The sequence below is a fragment of the Miscanthus floridulus genome, chromosome 8 (genome assembly GCF_019320115.1).
Source record: "Miscanthus floridulus cultivar M001 chromosome 8, ASM1932011v1, whole genome shotgun sequence".
Taxonomy (NCBI): domain Eukaryota; kingdom Viridiplantae; phylum Streptophyta; class Magnoliopsida; order Poales; family Poaceae; genus Miscanthus; species Miscanthus floridulus.
The window spans coordinates 162,256,140-162,269,329 of NC_089587.1; positions in this window are offsets into that span (position 1 = coordinate 162,256,140).

Consider the following 13,190-nt stretch of genomic DNA (forward strand, 5'->3'; position numbering starts at 1 on the left):
GCTCATACTGCGCAGTACCCCCTGCTCTCTCGCCGTGCTGAACAATCTTCTGAGCACTTCCATGGCAATGATGAATAGCAATGGCGATAGTGAGTCACCTTGCCGCACCCCCCGTCGATGTCTGATCGGCTTCCCTGGCTGATCGTTTAGCAGGATGTTGGAGGTTGCCAACGAAAGTAGAGTGGTTATCCAACGCCTCCAGCACGGGCCAAACCCCATCGCCTGGAGCACAGCAAGCATAAATGGTCACTCGACAGTGTCGAAGGCCTTTGCCACGTCCAGTTTGAGAAGGATCTTGGGTATCTTTTTCTTGTGCAGTAGCACTGCCGCCCTCTGCACGTACTTGAAATTGTCGTGTATGGACCTTCCTCGGATGAAGGCATTTTGATTGGGTGAGATCAGGTCGTTCATCCTGGGCGCTAGCCTGAGAGCAAGAATCTTGGACACCAATTTTGCCAAGCTGTGTATCATTGTTATTGGCCTGAATTGGGACAGCTCGTTGGCGTCCGCTATCTTCGGCAGTAGGACGATCAGAGCACCGTTCAGCCTGCCAAATGCCCTGGCATCTCCAAACAGTGCCGCATTGATCCCAGTGACTACCTGGTCCTCGATTACGTGCCACGCAGACTTGTAGAATGCTCCTGTGAAACCGTCAGGGCCGAGTGCTCTGTCAGGAGGCAGTGCCTGAATCGCAGCCCAGGTTTCCTCTTCAGTCAGTGGCTGCTCCAAGTGCGATAGGTCAGCCTGTGAGATACCGAGCTGCTCAAAGTCGACTACCCCGTCCAGACTGTCGCTGACACCGAACACCGCCATGAAGTGGTCGTGTACTGCGCTGGCCATGGTGTCGTGGTCCGATGTGAAGGTGTCACCTACCTTCAACCTGGTAACGATGTTCCGCCTTCTTCTACCTCTTGCCAACAAGTGAAAATATTTGGTATTTGCATCTCCGTCTGATAAATAGCATACTCTGGCCCTCTGCCTTGCTATCGTTTGGTCCAGTGAGGATAGGCCGAGGCATTTGTGTTTGAGCTTGGCACGCAGCTCCGTCTCTGAATCTGACAGTGCTCTCTCTTTAGAGATCTGACTGAGTTTCAGTATGATCGCTCCAGCCATCAGCAGCTGCTCGTGCACCAACCCAATCCTGCGCGTGGCCCAGCTTCACAGTTCCTTGGCCAGCTCCTTGAACATGATGTCCAACCTTACGATCGGATCATGCACAGAGCCAGGACAGCTCCAGCCCCGTTTTAGTGCATCTTGGTAATCTAGGAAGGTGGGCCAGAAAATCTCAAAGTGGAATCTTGGCTTCGTGTAGGCTGTCAGGCTTGTTTAGAGCAACAACGGGCAATGATCAGAGGCGTCTGATGCGAGAGCCTATAGGTGGCAGTCTAGGAACCGCTCTTCTCAATCAAGCGATGCTAGGGCGTGATCAAGCCTCACCATGGTCGGCTGCTCCCTTTCATTACTCCAAGTATACCGCCGTCCATGGAGATGTATGTCTAGCAGCTGTAGAGCAGCCACCGTTTGCCTGAAACGCTGCATCGTCCTTCTGTTGATGCGACTGTTGTTCTTGTCAGAATCCTATAGTATTAGATTGAAGTCCCCAATGATGGCCCAAGGCCCCTGGCATTGGTCTCTGATCGCTTCCAGCTCCTCCAGGAAGTGCTCCTTGGCGGCTTCATCGTGCGGGCCGTAGACTATGGACAGCCACCATGGATCTGCGCCATGCGTTAACACCTTGATCGTGGCGGAGTAGCAACCGATGTGCGGCTCCTGTAGTGCGACATCTGGATAGCGTGCTGCCACAATTATCCCACCCCTGGTGTTAGCCGCTAGCACATACGCGTAATCAATGTAATTCATTCCCAGCATGGAGGCTATTAGCCATTGGTTTACAGATTGTAGTTTAGTCTCAACTAGACAAACAACATGGGCGTGCGCGTCTCTCATCATTGTGCGCACGTTGTCCCGCCGGGCTCTATCGTTGAGCCCGCGAACATTCCAACACACAATGGTTGTGTTATCCATTGTTGTTGTCGACCGGGAAGCGAGCTGTTTAAGCCCGCACACGACGGTGCCTCCTACGGCCGCCGATGTGGCCATTGTCCGGGAACAGTTCCCTGAGCGCCTCGTCGTCCTCCGGGTTGTTTCCGAACAAGGCATCGAATTTGTTCCTAGCAGTGGATGCAGAGAGTGGGGAAGCGTGTCCAAGGCATTTGAGCACTAGAAACTCCCCACGCTTGGATGCCGGAATCAGCAATAGACTCTACGCCGCAATCCTCCGGCTTCGCGTTGGCCTTTTCCTAGGCGTTTCTGCCGCCTTGACTGGTGAAGGGCGCTTTAGTAGCGCCGCAGGCTTGGGCCTCTTGACCTTCACCACGAATGACTTGAACCTTCGCTGCGCTGATGCCGTGTCCTTCGGCGGCGATGGTGTAGTGCGCTCCGGCCTATTGACCAGTGGCGTTATAGCCCCCTGTTCCCCGTCCGGCACCATCCCGTCCCATGGCAGCGATTGGTGGGATATTGAACGATCGGCATCAACTGCTACGGCCTAACTGGCCTCCTGGGCCTCATGGGCAGGTGTGCCGTTGGACTGAGGTGTGCTCCCTTCATGGGTCGGCAGCAGCGGGCTTTTGTCCAGCCCACCCTCTGCCTGTGTTCGGTCCCCCTATGTCGACGTGGCGGCGTCCTTTGCCTTGGCTGCTTCTTTGGCTGCCAACGGACCATCATCGACGTCGTCCACCACTGGGTCCCTTGAAACAGCTGTGATTTGAATCTGTACCGGTTGCGGGATCGCTATCGCTTCATCTGTCACTGCTGTTAGGTCCCCGCCGTCCGCTTCTGTTGTGACGTCGTCGGCCGCCGCCTCCAGTATTTCCGACGCAAACTGGGTGATTGGTGGCCGCTTTGTCCTAGAGCTGCTCATCGGTGGCCAGCTGGCCTCCCTGGGCATCCTAATCTTCTACCAGGTAGGCTAGCTAGGGAGTAGCTGTCCCGGTGCCCCCCATACTGGTGGCAGCAGAGCGGTTGTCAGCCTTGGCAATCTCTGGCTGGGTTGGTGCTGCTTCTTGTCTCTTAGCTTGCTTAGGACGCCAGACTTGCCGCGGCGCCTGGAACTGCTTTCTGCTTTTTTGACCGGGGTGAGGGTGTTCATAGCTTCTGATTCGCTGGGGAGCAGGTACATGAGCCTTCCCATGTGGGCCTAGCCTTTGGTGTGCCGATACACGCCTGCGCGGGCCCTGGCGGTCCCGGTTTCTGTCCTGTTCGCCGCCGCCTGATGTCCCCGGAGCATTGCCGTCCGGCTCACCACGGCGGTAGGGGAAGGGGTAGATCTCTGTGCCAGAGTCGCGGTGGCCGTGGTGATGCATGTTGTTCCTGCCGTCCTCGGCTGGGTTATCGGACAAGGATCCATCACCCCTGTAATCCGGCTGCGGCGAGTAGTCATGAACGCATCTCATGTGGACGATGATCCTGTACCACAGCGTGTCCTTCGTCCACAGGAACGGTTGAGTCCCGCGGAATCTGACCCCTCTGGTCTCCGCTGATCTGACCTCGTGCTCTATAACATTGAGCCATAAGATTTGTGGCAGGGAGCTCGGCTTATTCGTCCATGCTGTGAGGCGGAACGAGGATAGGTCGTCGCCGGCGGCCGTGATTGGCTCGATGCTCTGTATCCAGCAGTACCGCGCGAGGAGCTTGGCTGTGGTGTCTTCACGCCAGACGTGCGGTGGCACCCCCTCAAGCTCGACGGTGAGCTTGTACTGTAGCGTCGATTGGTTTGCGTGCGCCAGTCGAGTCCACGGTAGGAGTACCAGCGATTTGTCGTTGAGCGGTACCGGCGATGCCGCCTGCACCCGGTCCTTGATCGCCTGTGAACTGCATAAGATGATGATTTGCTCTGGGTAGAACTTCTTGACCCGAACATCGTCCGCTGCCACCCCTGATGCGGCCATGACCGCCAGCAAAACCTCTGATGTGGAGCATCCAACGGTGAACCCGCTCGGCTGCGCGATGAGGGCTAGGTGCAGCGCCGTCTTTGCAGTCCGTGGCCAGGTCGCGCTGGATGAAGCACTCGGCCTCCCACGGCCTAGTGTCTAGGTGGCCAGGTGGTGCCCCATCGACGAACTCGGATGCAGGCTCCTCGGAGGATCAGTCGGGGAGTGGCAGTGGCTCGAGAGGTGGCATTGGGCCCCTCGCAGCTGACCCCCGCGGTGTGGTGGAGCCGTCGCGGCACGCCCTAACGAATCTTCGCCCTGCCGGCCTGTCCCTGCCGCCGGCGTGGTCTCTTGGCCGCTTGCAGTCCTTTGCCAGGTGGTGCAAACTGTGGCAGCGGACGCACCGGTGCGGTTGTCATGTCATGTTATTCTCTGTTGTATTACCTTAGTTTTTTTAGGCACATACTACTGGACCTGTGTGCGCGCAGGGCTAGGTTGCGCATTGTAACACGCTCTTTTTTGAAATAGATGTAAATTGAGATAATTTTGAATTTTTGTGCTCATGAAAACATAGGGAAATAATAATTTTTCATTAAATTAAAATTCATCAAAAGGAGTAGCAACATGGATGTGCATACATGCCGATGCATTTGATCTATTGCAATGAGTGGTTGAATCCAAAATTCAAAATGTTTTTGTAAATTTGAAAATGGCTTGAAATAAAAGAAAAGAAAATTAGAAAATAAAAGAATTTAAAAAGTTGGAAAAATTATTTTAGGAAAACTTACTAAAATTTGCTTATTTTTGTTTGAATTGAAAAGTGTATTTGAAACCCTATTCAAACTTGATTTGATTCATATTTGAATGAGGTTTTGAAATAGGGAAAGAAAATAGAAAAGGAATTCTTCATTTTTTCCCTCCCCCTTCCTGGCTTTCTGGCCCGCTCGGCCTTTTTCCTCTCGCACGGCCCATCTCTTCTCCCGAAGGCCAGTACCGCTCTCCCTCCTCCGCGTCACCATGCACACAGGCCCAGATGGCCTTCCGACCTAGTTGCGCCCGCGCTTCCCCTCCCTTTTGCCTTGAGTCGCCGACACCCTGGGCCCATTTGTCAGCACCATCTCCTACCTCCGTCGTCTTCCTCCCAGACTCTGCTCCATCGCCGGGACTCCGCGCCGCTCCTGCCTCGTCCGTTGCTGTGCCGCCCACGTCTTCCCACCCCATAAAAGTCAAAGCTCGCATCGAGCCACCCTCACCTAGCAGCCTCTGAGCCGCCACCCATGCCCTAGTTGCAGCCACCGCAACCCCAGCCACCGTCGTCAAGTTTGCTACGCCGCTGCTCCATTTCGCCGCCATTTGGAGCACTTTGTTGAGCTCTGTGTCAAGGTGACGAAGTTTCCGTGCTCTCTAGCTCTCCTCTTCTTTCTCTGTTGCTTATACGTCGTCGTCGTATCCATGCAGTGCGTCGTTGTCCGCCTCGCCGAGCTCCGTAGCGTCTCCGGCAGACCGTCGTCGCGACCAACACCCTGGGTGAGTTCGTAATCCACCTCGCTCCTCTCCCATGCTTTTCTCAAGTCGATACGAGCACTGTAGAGTCTTTCCTATACACGTCGATGAGCTCTGACTCAACAGCAATGGCCGCTACCGTAGATACGCTGCCGACATTCCCGAACTACCCACACCGGCAATCTGCTGCCCTCACCACCCCTGGTCATGCTCGCCAACTCTTCCTCTCCATCCTGGTGCCCTCTCTTCTGCCTACGGTGATCGAAAATGTCTCCCGGCTGAACTCCGGCGAGGTCCGAGCCTCTTCGGCCATGGCGCCGCCGCACCAGAGAACCACCCTAGCGACCATCTCTCCCCTAACGCTCGCAGCCATCGAATCCATCCCGAACGGCCAGGATTAGAAGATACCTCTTCGGTCCATGAGCACAGTGTAGACCAAGCGCACCGTCTGTGTTAGCACACCACGCAGGCAGTCCACTGTGAATCCACCACTCAGGAGCCGTAGCCTGTCGCCACGTGTTAGCCGAGACCTAGTCAACCTGGCTGTTTTGCTAAAGAGACCCTGCAATTTTCTCAAATCAACCCGTAGTCCACTCTGTTGAAAATAATTCAACATATGCCCTATATTTTCTATTTTAGTCCCTACAGCTTTCCAAAAACAACGCCCGGTCCACTGGACTGTTTTAATTTGTTTTTTAATACGAAATTGATTTCCAAATATTTACAAAAATACCATTGATCTTATTTTATGTGTAGTTTCTCCGTTTTAACCCTGATTTGATCTGTTCAAGTTGCGTTAGATTCGTATTTTTATAATCTACGTATTAGTAACATATAAGCCACTGTTTTCAGAAATAAAATTTGATCATTTTATTCTTAACTTCGAATAGTTATAATTTGATTCCCGTAACTCTGATTAGCGTGATATTCACGTCTATGTGATCGTAGTGATGTGCAGAATCATGTTTCAAACTCTTCAACTTCTGTTTCATTGATTGGTGTACTGTATATAGATGTAATTGTATGCTATGCATGTATATGTTTGGATGTTTGTGTGGTGTTCTATGATTACGTCCAGTCGGTGAGATATACGTGGTGATCAAGAAGAAGAAGGACGTTGAAGATTAAAGCTTACCGAAGGATCGGTGTTTTAAGGCAAGTATAGCATGTGATCTTTCTTGTTATCCTATACACCTTTAATTATTTAATTCATATTGTATGTGTCTTCCTTGACTGCCACTAAGGATTTCCTAGTGCTTTGTTACCTTGTGCCTTGTTATCTATGGGTTATTGCATTGTGTAGTATGATGCTAGTGCTCAACTACAACCATGATCTTGTAACTTGACTAATGGAATATGCAATAAACATTAAAAGATGTTTTTTAGCAACATGGAATCAAGGGGGCTAGAGCATTGGGTTGTTTTTATGGTGCTCTAGATTCCTCTCCCTAAGGACTTATCTGTAAGCGAACATCCAAGACTTATAGTACAACTATGATGGCTACATGGCTCTGGCTTTAGCTCAGTATGAGGACCTTTTCTAGCTCGTTAGAGGTTACCTTTATTGGCGTAAGAATGGCTTGCCGAATCAGGTATAGGACAACCTCTATCCCCTTGTGTATAGGCTGCGTGTCATTATGCCATCGTAAAGGGGGGTTCCTACATCTGTTTGCTGAGTGAATCTAATGGCCCTAACTTGTTAGACGAACCTTTGAAAGGTTTCATAGTGAACCCTACCGACCTTCCTTGAAAGTGGGTCAAAAGATTAGCTGGCTCAGATGAAAGGGTAAATCATGACTCACAGTGAAAGTGTACAACCTCTACAGAGTGTAAAACTGGTATATCAGCTGTGCTCACGGTCACGAGCGGCCTTGGACCCTTATGGAATAGATGATGAACACTGAAGACACTTATGATAAAGATGCTCACTAATGATTACTATTTATGCTATTCATTATTCATGTTTACCTGATCATGTGTTTATGTGGGCTTGTGAATAAACTTGTTGCCACCCAATTGCTAAAAGATGACTCATTAAAAACTAATCGCAGTTAAACTAGTGCCAGCCTTTTGAGCCTTCATGAACCCTATGTTATATTTGTTGAGTACGACATGTACTTACGCTTGCTTTACTTTTTAAATCTTTGGAAAAATCCCGGATGGGTACCAAATTGCTAGAGTTTGGAGGAATTAGGCTTATGATCAACCAGTCAGTTGTCCCTGTGGAATTGGCGTCTTCACCCAAAGATCGGAGTTGTCTTTCTGCTGTTTGCTGTCTAAGGTCATATCCTTTATACTAAGTATGTTATATATTAAGCGTTGTCTATTGATATTACCTTTATTTGTAGCTATATATGAGATTTGACTTCCTAGGCTCACATATGGTGTGTATCTGGTTTTGTTTTTAAAACCGGATGCTACATGTATGGGTTTTATCTTTTGTTTTAGCCCTTAATCAGGTTTGCCTCTATTGGATCAATCCAATAGTTCTATGCATATCATATGATGTTCCTTTTCTATGAAGGATTCTTTGATACCCCACAAAGCTACGTTGCCCTTTAGTTCACAGGAACATCAGTTATGATTCTCGAAGGGTTGATTAAATTATTGTCCCATGGCAACGCACGATCTCATATATTCTCATTTAATTTGCGTGAATCATAAATATATCTCAGTGATGCAAAATAGTATGTTTCAAGTGTTTCAGATGTTTCTGAGGTATGTTACAAGTGTTTTATATTGGTGTTGCAAAAAGTAGATCAGGATGTTGCATATATTGTAATGGCTATACACGTATGTTGCAAGTGTTTGTTCAACATGTTTCATCTATTTTAGATGCATGTTACAAGTGTTTCATTTAGATGTTGTAAAAGCATATTTGGAGGTTGCATATACATGTATGTTGCAAGCGTATGTTTCAAGTGTTTCGGGTGTTTCATATGTATGTTGCAAGTGTTTTATCTAGGTGTTGCATATATTTTGCAATGCCTACACATATGTGAAAGGATCAAGATGCCCAAGAGGGGGTGAATTGGGCTAATTCTAAAATTCTTTGCAATAATTAAACCCTACACTTAGCCCACTTCACCCCTTGTGCCTAGATTGTGTTCCTATTGTTCTACCGCACAAAAGTTTTACACCATAGGTTCCAATCCTACTCTAGCATGACAATTCTAAGAATGTAAAGACAAGAATTGAATTGCTCAAATATAAATGCTTAAAGTAAAGAGAGGAGAAGAAACGCGGCGATGTTTTGTCGAGGTATCGGAGAGTCGCCACTCCCCACTAGTCCTCATTGGAGCACCCGCGCAAGGGTGTAGCTCCCCCTTGATCCGCGCAAGGATCAAGTGCTCTCTACGGGCTGATTCTAGGTGATGGCGGTGAATCGCCCACAACCATAGTGAATCACCCACAACCGCTCACAACTTGAGTTCGGTCATCCACAAGCTCCGCTAGATGATCACTAAACTCTCGATCACCATCAAGCCGTCTAGGTGATGGCGATCACCAAGAGTAACAAGCACAAACTCTCACTTGACCACAACAAGCCTAATGAGAAGGGTGGATGCACATTTGCTACTCTTCTTGCACTAATGAGGCCTTAATCTTGGATTCTCAAATCTCAATCACCTCACTAGGCTCTTGCTCTCCTTAGCACTCTCAAGGGTATTTCACAGCTGAACAAATGGGCAAGAGACCTCCCTTGGATGAATAGAGGAAGTATTTATACCCCCTCATTCAAAACGAACCATTAGGAGGTTGAGTCACCAATCTGCAGGGTGACCAGACGCTCCGGTCAAGGTGATCGGATGCTCCGGTCAGTTATCCCCGCCACAGAGCCGTTAAGTTGTGACCGGACTCTGAACTGAGTCCGGTCAGCACTGACCGGACACGTTCAGCCGCGAAAACTGCTCTCTAGAACCTTACTAATGTCGACCGGATGCTGGTACCTAGAGTCTGATCACTTCGCTATTCAGCGTCCGATCAGTAACCGGATCCTGACCAGCGTCCGGTCAGCACTAACCGGACGCGTCCAATCAGGAAACTCCCTCTCTAGAACCCCTCTGGAGTTGACCAGACTTTGGCACCCAGCGTCCGATCATGTTTCACTCAGCGTCCGATCGCAACCAGACAGCTCCAGTTGATCAAATAAACTGACCGGACTCACCCTTCAACGTCCAGTCATAACCAAACCAGTGTTCGGTCAGTCATTTGACCCTCCATTCACTTCCAACTCGAAATCATATGTGAATGAAGTTTGCTCCAATTGATCTTAGGGCTACTCCTGAGCTACCTAGTGCTAGATTTGATAAGTGTGCACCACACCTAACCCACTAGACTCACCTAGATCAAGCTACTAGTCCATACCCCCCTTAATAGTACGGCCAAAGGAAAAATCAAAGTTCTAAACTACTCTAAGTGTCTCTTCAACACCAAACGACACTTAGAACTAGTCCATTCTTAACCTTGTCGTCCATCATTTGAAAACCGAAACGATTTTCATCGTAGGGGCATGACAACCATGATTGTCCAATCAATTATCATTACCATGACCTAACTTAATTGCCAATGCAAAACACACGTTAGTCATAGTAATCTCGTATTGTCATTAATCGCCGAAACCCAACTAGTGGCCTAGATGCTTTCAATATGTTTTCTGGTGTTTCTGACGTATGTTGCAAGTGTTTCAACTGGTTTTGGACGTATGTTGCAAGTGTTTTATCTGAATGTTGTAAAAGTAGGTCTGGTGTTGAACATGTTGTAATGGGACCCACTTGCTGTGCCTGCCTCTACAGCTACTGGGCGCTAGCGTGGTCACTGTGCGGGCGCCTAAGGCCAGCAGATGGCTTCGTGGCACGCATCCGCAGGTGGGCGGGGCAGGTGACCTGGACCCACATGGCTACAGGCGGGTCTCAAAGCGGAGGGGGCGCGGGCGGGTCCCCAGCAGGTGCATTCGCGCAGGAAAGGAGCGGCACAGGACGGAGCGGCGTGGGGCGGTCCCGTCTGTGCGAGCAAATCCGCGTACGCTTAGGCGCCCGGCCACGGGTGTCAATGCGGCCGTCCAGGCGCTAGCCTTCTTGTGTCTTTTTTTCATTCCTAGTTTCTACCGCTATTTTTGTTTTTATTTTCCTATATCTTTCTATTTTTGCAAAAAAAAAATAATAAATGAAATATTATTGGTATTTGTCTCCTTTACCCTTCATTAATCATTAATAAATAACTATTCTTACTACTAAGTTGCTGATGTAGTTTTGATTAAAAACAAATTCCTCTTAGAATGTAGATTAACATATGGTCCGCCGACTAATAAAATCGTGAACTAAAATCTTGAATATTTTGTTATTCAATGTAATTTAAATAAATGTGTGTCTAACTTATACACATGCACCGGTGCAATCCTCAACGATGACTGAAACAGATATTTAACTCTACCAACATATGGATAGTATAAAAATTAAAACCATTTTTTTTTTCAAATCACGGTATGTACATACGCAGGCACTCATGCATGCACCCACACATATTCTAGCAACTCCGTAACTGAGACTGGATCGACATATCACATATATCGATTAACGAATTCGCCACAGGTGTCTCGCAATAGTTATGCCGCTTGATAAAAGTGTCAACCAAACAGCACCTTAATTCCATAGCCAAGGAAGAAACTTTTAAGCTGTTGAGGTATAGCTGCTACTCGAAAAACAGTAGAATACTTTTAGAAACATACAGTCCAAAAATACCAACAAATCCTAAATTAAGAGCCTTTAGGTCCTTGTCCTCTGTTCCAAGTTCTTATTCCTCTTTTTTCTCTACAGTTTCCCTTTTGTAAGACTATAGATGTTCTTTAAATTTATTGAACTTTTAATGTTTTTTTTTGCATAATGGGTAGGTGCTCTGCCTTTTTATTTAATAGAAAGCAATCGAACAGTGCAACAAAGTTACAGGGATGAAAAAAAAGAAGTTGAGAAATCAACAACTGTAAATGCCCAATTGGGCACCGACCAGGGGCTACTGCAGCTCCTTAGCTTTAGAGGATGTCTATATTATATTGACCAACATGTAAAACACATGATTTTTATGAGAAACAAATTCAGTTGCTTTAGATAACAGTAGCATATGAATTCCACCACCATTAGATCGAAATGCAACGGGCACCATGCTTATTACATATATTTTATGATAAAATTGCAGCTGCAATTTTCGAATCAGGTTATAAAAAACCGGATACACAAAACTATACAGACCTAACGAAATCTAATATATGTTGACACAAAGACAATTAACAAGTAACAATTTTTTTCTATAGCTAGACAATATATATATATATATATATATATATATATATATATATATATATATATATATATATATATATATATAGACACAAAGACAATTAACAAATCACAATTTTTTTCTATAGTTAGGCAAGGACAAAAAATAATATAAATGTTGACATAAAGACAATTAACAAGTCATAATTTTTTTCTATAGTTAGATAAGAATAAAAATAAATAATATATTATAAAATGAGACAATTTTTTTTCTATAGTCGCTGTTGTCAGGGGGGAGACGATGAAATGAAATGAGAGAAGGCATGCGGAACAGCTTGTCTGCGACAAGGAAAAAAAACAGATAGTTAAATCGGTGGGGATCAGACGATCAACTATAGACAGACCCAGCGATCGGATGATCAGAAAACTGTGTGCCGGGAGAGACAAAAAACACAGTTGCCCTTTAGCATTTCTGTAGCTTTATTTACATGGTTTACTGCATTCTAACAAGAATAGCATACAAATTTTTGTGCTCTGAATATCTCGTGGAGGAGTAGCGTTTTTTAGAGGGGCTTGCAAATTGCAAGTATATAGATGTGCAAGATTCAGTATGCCAGCCTCCAAGATTTTCCAAAACATCTGATAAAAAATCTCTAGGCAGCGCGCTGACGTATGACATCGACACAATCGAGCACCGGGGCCTCAATGTCATGCCCGACATCAATATCAATATCAAGCACTGCGTCATGCGGACCGCCATTGCAAACACACTTGTATCTTCAGCCCCTCAGCTCTAGCATATTTTTCTAGATCCGCCACTGGCCAGTAGAGTGTACAAATTGATCTCGCAATCAATCAAGCAGCCGCTAGAAAAAAGAGGCAAGTAAGCAACGACTACTTTGTCCATGAAAAAAATATGTGAAGATTTAAATGTTTCATGCAATCCAAACAAGCCAAAATTTCCATTCGTGTGTGGGATACCGTGGTTTTTCACTTTTTGCTTTCTCTCATTCTTGGGTCTTCTCTGGTCCCTCTCTATTTTACTATCCTTTGTTCGCAATAGGGCTGTAGCGTGCTCCAACTTATATTCATTAATTTTCTTGTAGCGTAATTCTACGACGCTTAGTGTCGGGGACCAATACTAGGGTACCTAAAGAGGAGATAATAACCATTAACATTGATTCAACCGAGCTGTCAACAGCGCTACTACAGCTCTTAACGACCCCTAGGTACGCAAGCTCCGCCTCGCCCGACCCCTGAGGGTGGCTCCGTCTCGCCCGACACCGAGGCCGCGGGCTCCGCCTCGCCCGACCCCTGAGGATCCAACCCCTGAGGGGGACTCGCCGCGGGCTCCGCCTCGCCCGACACCGAGGCCGTGGGCTCCGCCTCGCTCGACCCCTGAGGGTGGCTCCGCCTCGCCCGACACCTGAGGGGGACTCCGCCTCGCCCGACACCGAAGCCGCGGGCTCCGCCTCGCCCGAAC